Source organism: Marmota marmota, unplaced genomic scaffold (genome assembly GCF_001458135.2).
Source record: "Marmota marmota marmota unplaced genomic scaffold, marMar, whole genome shotgun sequence".
NCBI classification, from domain to species: Eukaryota; Metazoa; Chordata; class Mammalia; order Rodentia; family Sciuridae; genus Marmota; species Marmota marmota.
Window position 1 is genome coordinate 15,281,570 of NW_025999998.1, and position 9,578 is coordinate 15,291,147.

Here is a 9,578-nt window from a genome sequence, read left to right on the forward strand (position 1 = left end):
GAAGAAAGTTGGATTCACTCTCCCCCACTGGTCAGTTCTGGTTTTGTTTGTTTTTCCTATTGCTTTTTAGGGCCACTTGTCTCAATAATATTTATGGGATGATTCATTTTTCACATGGATTTTAATTATTATCTCTATTACATACTAAATTTACAAATATACTTGGATTTCTGAACTTGCTCTTCTAGTTCTATAATCTATTTTAATATATACACTGGTCTCATCCCTAAATTTTTATAACTTTATTTTAAATATTGAAAAGGGCAACTATTCACTTTCAAGTTTCTTTCCAAGATTTTCCATGTGTTTTTCTACCTTCAACATTGCGTTATTTATTTCAAGTTTCTCCATTAAAAACAAACAAGCAAACAAGAATAATGACAAAATTATTCCTGTCTTAAGTCGGATTAGAAAAGATGTATCAAATAATGAAGGAAACTAGTATCTTGAGCCTCTGGATATTTAAAATTTCCTGTTGTTTGATTCATTTACTGCAATAGTAAGGTATAGCATCTCCAAGGGAAGCTGTCCATCTGAAATAAAAAAGCTAGTACCTTGAGACAGGTGTGGATTAAACCAGCCCATGTTGCTTGAAGACAGTTAAGGTCTATCAAAAAGATAGTACACATTCCTTCTTAAAAGTATGCTTCTTTACAAGAATTCTTATATTTTACTTTAATTCCCTAGGATTCATTGACTGTATCTGTGAGCCAATTAATTTATCCCCAAGGTTATGATGCTTTTCAGATTATGTGTATATTAGCACAGGGAGAGCTGTATTCTAGAATGGATATCTAATCTGATTAAATAGGATTAACTCCAAAATTGAAATCATAAAAACACAAACAAAAAAACCCCACGAATGTCTTTGTTACTAATTCTCAGTTCAGGATGAGATAGCAATGGCATAAAATTCAGAAACTAGATGAGAAAAAATATTTATAAATTAAATTCTTAATTGTATAATGAAAGAAGACAAAATTTTAAAAAAGGCAGAAGTCTATTAGGTTCCTATAAGAGTGCTTACACATCAATAAGAATAGATACCATAGAATTGGGTAAAAATCCCCCAAAAAAAAACATTCTGGAAAAGAAAAATTACACATAGAGATATAATAATATGTGGAGTTCCGTATGAAATCAGTTAAATATAACATATTGCCCACCAATTATTGTCAACAGAAAGTAAAATTTTATGTGAAGCTTCTTATTTTTTAAATTTTGACTAAATTTAACAAAATTGTATAGATTCTCACCCCTCAAAAAAAAGGGGGGGGGCAAATTTGACCTTTGGGCCATAAGTTTCTTCGAATACTGCTGGGCAAATATAAGGATGACTAGCTCTTTTATCAGACACCTATACATATCTTCTAAGAAGCTCTAAATTATTTCTGCAGATTTTGGGAGGATGATAGTTATCTTCAATTTATTTTGTTTAGAATGGTATGAAATAGCACCATCTATCTATGGACTTCAATTAATGGCAATTTTTTTATAAAGTATGAGATCAGAACATTTGTCACTGAACATTACACTAAAGGTAATTACATTTCTTATTATTTCTTATTATTGTCATTATATGTGTGTGTGTGTGTGTGTGTGTATCCTTTTTCAGGAGAAAAGGATAAGGATTTTCTAGAATTATTTGCTTTTAACAGATTTATTGAGGTATAATTTGCAAAGAATAGAATCCATTAATTTAAAATGTATACTTCAAATATGAAAAATATGCTTATATATCACAACAAATTTATGGGACGGTTCCATCATCCTAAAAATTTCCTTCCTAGCTCCTTTTGGTTCTCTTGCAGCCCCTATCCCCTAACAACCACAGACCTGCCAGTATAGTTTTGTCTTTTTCTGAATTTCAAACAATAAAATTATTACCTATGTTCATAGTAATTATGATAATTATTTTGAGCATCATTTATATTTACAGTGTGTTTAAGTAATTTAGCTATTTTCATTGAAGACTGTTATTTCATATATATTTGTTGATCAATTATATATCTTCTTCTGAGAAGTGTCTGTTCAGCTCTTTAGCCCATTTATTGATTTTTTATGTTAAGTTTTTTGAGTTTTTACATATCCTGGAGATTAGTGCTGTATCTGACATGCTCATAGCAAAAGTTTGTTCCCCAAATGTAGGCTCTCTCTTCACCTCATTGATTGTTTCTTTTGCTTAGAAGAAGCTTTTTAAACTGAATCCGTCCCATTTATTAATTCTTGATTTTATTTCTTGTGCTTTCACAATGGCCATAATACCCAAAGTGCTATACAGATTCAATGCTATTCCAGTTAAAATTCCAATGTTATTCCTTATAGAAATAGAAAAAGCAATCATGAAATTCATTTGGAAAAATAAGAGACCCAGAATAGCCAAAGCAATCATTAGCAAGAAGAGTGAAGCAGGAGACATCACAATACCAGACCTCAAACTTTACTACAAAGCTATAGTAACAAAAACAGCATGGTATTGCACCAAAATAGACATATAGACGAATGGTACAGAATAGAGGACACAGAGACAAACCCACAGTAAATATAATCATCTCATATTAGACAAAGGTGCCAAAAACATACAAGGAGAGAAGATAGCCTCTCAAACAAATGGTGCTAAGAGAACTGGAAATTCATATGCAACAAAATGAAATTAAGCCCCTCTCTCTCATCATGCACGAAACTCAATTCAAAGCAGATCAAGGACCTAGGAATTAGACCAGAGACCCTGCGTCTAATAGAGGAAAAAATAGGACCAAATCTTCATCACATTGGATTAGGCCTCAAATTCCTTAACAAGATGGCTATTATTAAAAACCAAATGAACAAATATTAAGTGCTGGTGGGGATGTGGTGATAGTGGAATTTTGCACACTGCTGGTAGGATTGCAAAATAGTGCAGTCACTGTGGAGACAGCAATGCAGTTTCTCCAAATATTAAAAATACTATTACCATATAATGCAGCAACTCCACTTTGGGGTATGTACACACAATAACTGAAAACAGGACTCGAGCAGATATTTGTACACCCATGCTCACGTCAACATTATTTACTGTAGCCAGAAGGTAGAAACAACCACGTGCTCAACCACAGATGAAAGGATAAACAAACTCTAGTATATACATACAACAGAATATGTTTCAGTCTTAAAAAATGAATAGAATTTTGATATGTGTTGTAACACAGATAGACTTTAAAAGCATTATGTTTAATGAAATACAGAGGAAAAGGGAAAATATTGCATGTGCTATTATATGATGTATCTAGAACAAATTCTTAGAACCAAAGAATAGAGGATGTCAAGGGCAGTGGACCACTGTGGTTATTGTTTAATGGGCACATAATTTCTTTTGGAGATAATGGAAAATTTTTGAATATAGGCAATGGTGATAATAACATTTTGTAAATATATTTAGTGCTACTAACATTTAATTCTGTAATAGTCATTACAAGATTCATATAATACTGAAACTTTGGGAATACTCTAAATTAATAGAGGATTATTGAATAAATTCTTGTACAAATATAGTAGAAAACTAAGAGAGATTGATTAGCTTTAAACTTATACCTAATTGAATATTTAAAAGTTTTAGATATTATCACCCCAAATAGCAGAAGACTGGATAACTTCCAAAACAATAGAGAGATTTTAACAAGCCATTTTCATAAGAGACAGAGAAAAGAGTAAAGTTTGTCAATCAAAAACACTTAATAACTTTATAAAAGCATATAATTATGCCAGTAACATTAATAAATGTTAACAAAATAAAAATAGGCATTTAAAATATTTTTGACTTTAAACATTTTTATTTTAAGACTACTCAAAATTATACAATTATATGTGAATAATTGTCCCAGAATGAAAAGAATTAAAATTACCTGGATTAAAGACCATTTACCACTAAATTATGTATCCTTAGGTATATCTCTTCACTTTTCAGAGCCTCCTTTGTCCTCACTGGGAATAAAATACAGTTGGGAATAAAATACAGTTCACAGGTATTGAAGATGATTATTTACACAGAATTAAATATGACCCTCATAGTACTTTGTCGTATGACTTACATTGCCATTGACATATGATCTCAACCCAAATGAATGACTTCACTAACATAGCTGTCCAATTAATGGGATATTTTAGTTCTTTTTAAGCATAGCCTGCAGTTTCTAATAGTCTTTATCTTTATAATAAGAGGAAAGTTTAGTACTACTTGGGCAAGTAGGAGATGTGTTCTCTTTAGCAATTAGACTCACAGGATTCTTTGCTATTGGTGTCATTTCTTAAAAATAATTAAGGTGATAAAACACCCATTCAGATGTACTAGTAATAAGTTGGGAGAATTAGATATATAGTTGGGCTGGGGTTAGGGGGTTTTATCTCATTCTCTGTATATTATGGTACCTAGCATATTTTTGATACGAATGAATATTAATAATGAAAGCAGTGATGATTTCAATTTAGTTTTCTATGTAGAATACAGATGTAGCAGAAATTTCTGCTGAACTTTTTCTCTGAATGCAAATTTTGAGTATTACTCCCAGTTTATCCCTGCTATTGACTAACTGTATGTTCTTCAGCAAATTATTTAATATCTTTGTACCTATGATTCCATCTATAAAATGGGGATAATAATAAAAAACTATTTAATTATTCAGTACTTCAGAATGCTGAGATGCTTTATTCAGGTTCATTATATGAAAGGTACTTCAAATTCAGTCTATTATTGAACATATTTTTACGGTTCTCTGCAACATGACCTACCAATTACACATGGCACTTGACTGGACATGAATGATAAAGATAAAGTGAATTCAAGAGACCTGAATAGTAGTAGCAGGTTATTAACAGAGGTCTAAATTATTAACATAATAAAGGGATTATTTAAAACTGCTAGATATGAGCATTTAAATATAAAAATCCTCAAAACTATGATGCTCTTCTTGATATCTAGTTTGAGAAATTGAAATTTTAAAATGTTGTGTTCTTAAAGTTTACCTATTATATGTATACTGAGATTTATAATTTTAATGTGTTAGAATATTTATTATAATCAATGTATTGATAGTTAATGCTAGTTCATTGATAAAGGTTTATGTTTACTATAGATACAAACACAATAGAATTAATAAAAAAGTTTTTTTGTTTATAAAATGAAAATTAACATGAAGAACTAGTAAATATTAAATATCAGACACTGTGTTCGACATCTTAGACACATTATCCTTTGAAGAAATGCTGCTATTATTAAATAATAATTTAAACAAGTAATGTAATCTGTCCAAATCAAATAGCCAGTGACAAAATCTGACATTTCAACCTTTGTGAATCCAGTTTAGGCTTCTTGTTTGAATTTCTTCAAGTAATTTGTATCCTTTCTACTTCTATTTTGTATCTATCATGCAGGCTTATTAACAGAAACATCCTCTCCACCCTACTTTTTATGTATGTTCTTTTTCCCCTGGGGAAATCTGTCCAGTCTCAGGCTACCTGGCACTGATTGATTCCTCACAGGCATTATTTTTTAACTTGTGTGGCACAGAAAACTAAGTTGTGCCCAATATTCATTCTTTCCCTTTTCTTTTGATTCCAGCACCTCTGAAATTTAGCTGTATACATAATTATCAAAGATTTCACTTCCCAGCTTCCCTTGCAACTGGTGTGTTTGTCTAAGTTCTGATTTACAAAGCAAGCTAGAAGAATCATGCAGTATCTTTCTTACACTTACCAAAAGAGAAAGCATTGTGTTATCTTTGCCCTTGTCTGTTTTGGCTTTATGTTCCCACTAATCTGGATTCTGCATTGGGAGTCATAACAGTGGACCACAGAAAATGGCACAATAAAATAGAAGGAACCTGGGTTCCATACATGTAGGGCACCATATTAATGCTGGCAGGGTTAGCCATGTAACTTGTAGGGCCCTGTGCAAAATGAAAATGTAGGCCCCCCTTGTTGAAAAAGAAACAAATAGTCACTAACTGCACTAAAAGATAAACTTTTTTTTAATTCTTAGTTTGTATCTAGATGTTTTTTACTTACTATTAATGCCATTCTAAGTAAAGAAGATGTTTATAATTACTAGCATGAATTTTACCACTTACCTTTGTATTCTTTAGAAAGCTAGTTTTAAATAAAAAGAACTCATATGCATAATAACTAAAATTAGACAACTTATATTTCATATCTTATTCATGTTTATACCAAACGAGTGGAAATTTTGAGCAAAACTAATGCTATTGCTTTTATTTCATTTTTGATAAGTTCACATTCTGCCAACACTATCCACCTTTGGCTTGCTGATGAATAAGGAAAGACTGAAAGGAAAGGGAATCTGGGCTGCCATGTCTTTGCTTTTACTCTGTTTTAACCACATTAGTGGGAGGGATGGGATGGTGCAGTAAGTAACATGAGTGAGGAAGGATATGATAAGGTTGCTTGGTAGTTGTGTGTCTAAGAATGTCATTGCCTTTTTTTTTCTGCAGTTGACATAAGTTCCTGTTTGATAAGAACTTGCCTCTTGTGGCAGCCACTACCCCCACCTACTCAGTCTTGGAGGTAACATACTTGTTTTGAACTTTCTTTGAGTTTTACTGAACTGAAATGTATGGTAGATTCCCATGAATTCTATGCTGATTGAGTATAGTGAGAATTATACGAAAATAGGATGGCAAAGAATGTCAGCGTGTATATCAGTTCATACATATTCACTTACGAAATGTGAATTCAAAGATAAAATTATTAAGGATTTTTCAACAAGGTTCCTGAAAAGCCTCAAATGAAGTTGGAACTTGTACGACAGCTCAGGTCACAGACCCATGAAGCTGGCTGGCCTTGACCTTGCTTTTGTGGAGGTTCATGTTTTAGACTCTTATTTAAAGCTCTGCTATTTTAGATCTTCTTTCAAACACAGCTAAACCTTTTCTGTTAGGTCAAGTGCCTGCCTCCAAGTCTAACATACAATAATAAATCCATAATTGTCATAGTTATTGTTATTACTAGCCCTAGTTATATTAATTATTCTTATATTAATTTTTATATTTATTTTTTCATTGTTGTTGGACAAAATACCTTTATTTTACTTATTTACTTTTATGTGGTGCTGAGGATCACATCCAGGGAGGATCAAACACGTGCTAGGCAAGCGCTTTACTGCTGAGCCACAATCCTAGCCCCATATTAATTCTTCTTAACACTTTCTTTCTTGTGAATATCTATAACTATTTAACTGTTGTCAGTATTTTAACTATATAGACAAATCCCTTGCCAAAGTTCCATGGGTGTAAATCACCTCTTAGGCCCGTTGAGTCCAGGAAAATCCAATCCAAGAAAATTCTATCCCTTTGTGAGACTTTGCCTAAACTTCAAGGCAAAATTGAAATCATTTGTTCTGAATTCTTGTGATAGAAAAAAAGTTTGAGCCAATAAAAATATTTTTAGATTTAGTCTCTTCAGTCTGAGCAAATTACCTCAGATCAAGATGCACAAAGTGTCACTGATGACATTAAGTTTGGGAGAAAACTAGTGAAGAACTCATTAGTTTTTGTTGTTGTCCTTTTGTTTGTTTTGCTAGCTAACAATTACATTAGGTAGCACCAAGGGTTTTACTTAGTTAGAATCCTGGCTACAAAACCTTAGTAAAAAATCTGCCAGCATGCCCGGAAAGAGAGAAATAGTTTAAGAGGAGTCAAAAAATTTTATTAACTCCAAGATAGAAATAATGAATTCGCAGCTATAGAATTATGTAATTTCTGGATGGAGCAGCAGAAATTTGGACAAGAGAAGGGAGTTAATCCAAATTGTAAAGGCCAATTTCTTAGACTCTTTAAGAAATGCTAATGGGTAATACCTTCCTTTATTTGCCTGAGTTCTTTAAGAGCTGGAAACAAGTGTTATATTGTCCCCCAGTGCTTAGTACAGTGGCTTGCACCCAGTTGGCACTCTTTAGATGTTTGTTTTATTCTTTCCAGAGGAAAAGGCAAGATAAGATCAGGTAAAAATGAAGTGAATTGAGAACATACTGACACCCTCAAATAGCTGTCAAGGATTTAGAGGCCATGTCTTAAATGGTTTGGACATCTGGTGAAGCAACACAGAAATAGAAACCCCAGTAGGATTTTTTTAAACTGAAGTAGAAAGCAAGAGATCTAGAAGCAGCCCTTCAAATCCCTGTAGAAACATAATAAAGAAAAGACTTTAAATAGAAACCTTGAACAGAAAACTTCACATGCTACAGGAGTTTAAAAGGGTGGAAGGAGTTCATGTCTCTGATAATAGGAAGAAGGTCTTTATTCTACATAGACAGAAGAATTACAGGATTCATGGGAATAAGTACCCACTTGCAAATACACGTGGCAAAACCCTGGCCACTTAGAAATTATTTCCTCCATCACCCTGACAGTATTTTTTACATGTCCACAGGTAGGATTATCTGCTTAAATAATTCTGCAGAACTATTCTGTAGTCATTTCAGAAATTAAGAATTTTGTGGAAAAAATCACCTTTGGAAATACAAGTAATATGTATTATATAAATACACTTTATTGACAAAATTATGATATTTGAGTCAAGTTTTCGATGGAAAAAAATTTGATACGGGACATAAATATAAGGATTTTATTTATTTTAGGGGTTTTTGAATTAAATTTGTTTTAACTCATATATAAAAACAAAGTTATGCATGTTAATGTGGTACCATGTGACGTTTGAATAAGTGTATACATTGTGCAATGCTTAAATAAAGTTAAATGTACTTATCTTCTCAAACATTTATCATTTCTTTATATAAGAATTTTTCCTCTTCTTCAGCCTTTTGGAAGAGTTTGAAAGGATTAATATTAATTCTTTAAATGTTTGGTAGAATTCATTGGTAAATCTTCAGCTTTGTTTTTTTTTTTTTTTGGTGGAAGAATTTTTATTATTGATTAAATATCCTGACTGATCATTGGTTTGTTCAGGTTTTATAATTATTCATGATTGAGGCTTAGGAGATTGTATGTTTCTAGAATTTTTTTTCCATTTCTTACAGGTTATTCATGTTTGGGCAAATAATTATTCGGTTATCAGTTGCAATGCTTCTGCCTTCACTTATGCTTTTATTTTTTTGATTTTTTTCTCATTTTTTTAAAGAATGGTTAAAATTTTTTGTTTTTGTCTACCCTTTTTTTTTAGATTTTTGTAAAGATGGACACAATATCTTTATTTATTTTATTTATTTTTATGTGGTGCTGAGGATTGAACCCAGCGCTTCACGTGTATGAGGCAAGAACTCTACCACTGAGCTATAACCCTACCCCCAAATTTTGTCTACCTTTAAAAAAAGTATTTTTATTGAAAATTGTATTCTCTTTTTTCTGAACTTTGTTACTTCCTTTCTTATACGAACTTTGTACTTGGTTTGTTCTTATTCTAGTTGCTTGAGATATAAAGTTAGACTGCTCATTTGATGTCTTTTTTTTTCTTAAGGTAGATGTTTATTACGAAAAACTTTTCTCTGACAACTTTGCAGCATCACAGAAGTTTTGCTATGTTTTCATTTAATTTTAGTTTCTATATGTTTTCACATTTTCTTTTGACTTCTT

The 9,578-nt window shown here is 31.8% G+C and overlaps 1 long non-coding RNA gene across 1 annotated transcript in view; it reads left to right on the forward strand.

Annotated features, from left to right (window-relative positions):
• LOC125617926 overlaps positions 1-8,738 on the forward strand; it is a 28,537-nt gene extending 19,799 nt beyond the window's left edge. Inside the window, exon 4 of the long non-coding RNA XR_007349067.1 lies at positions 6,483-8,738. This is a non-coding gene — a long non-coding RNA (uncharacterized LOC125617926). The remainder of the gene's footprint in view (positions 1-6,482) is intronic.
• Positions 8,739-9,578: the final 840 nt, after the last annotated feature.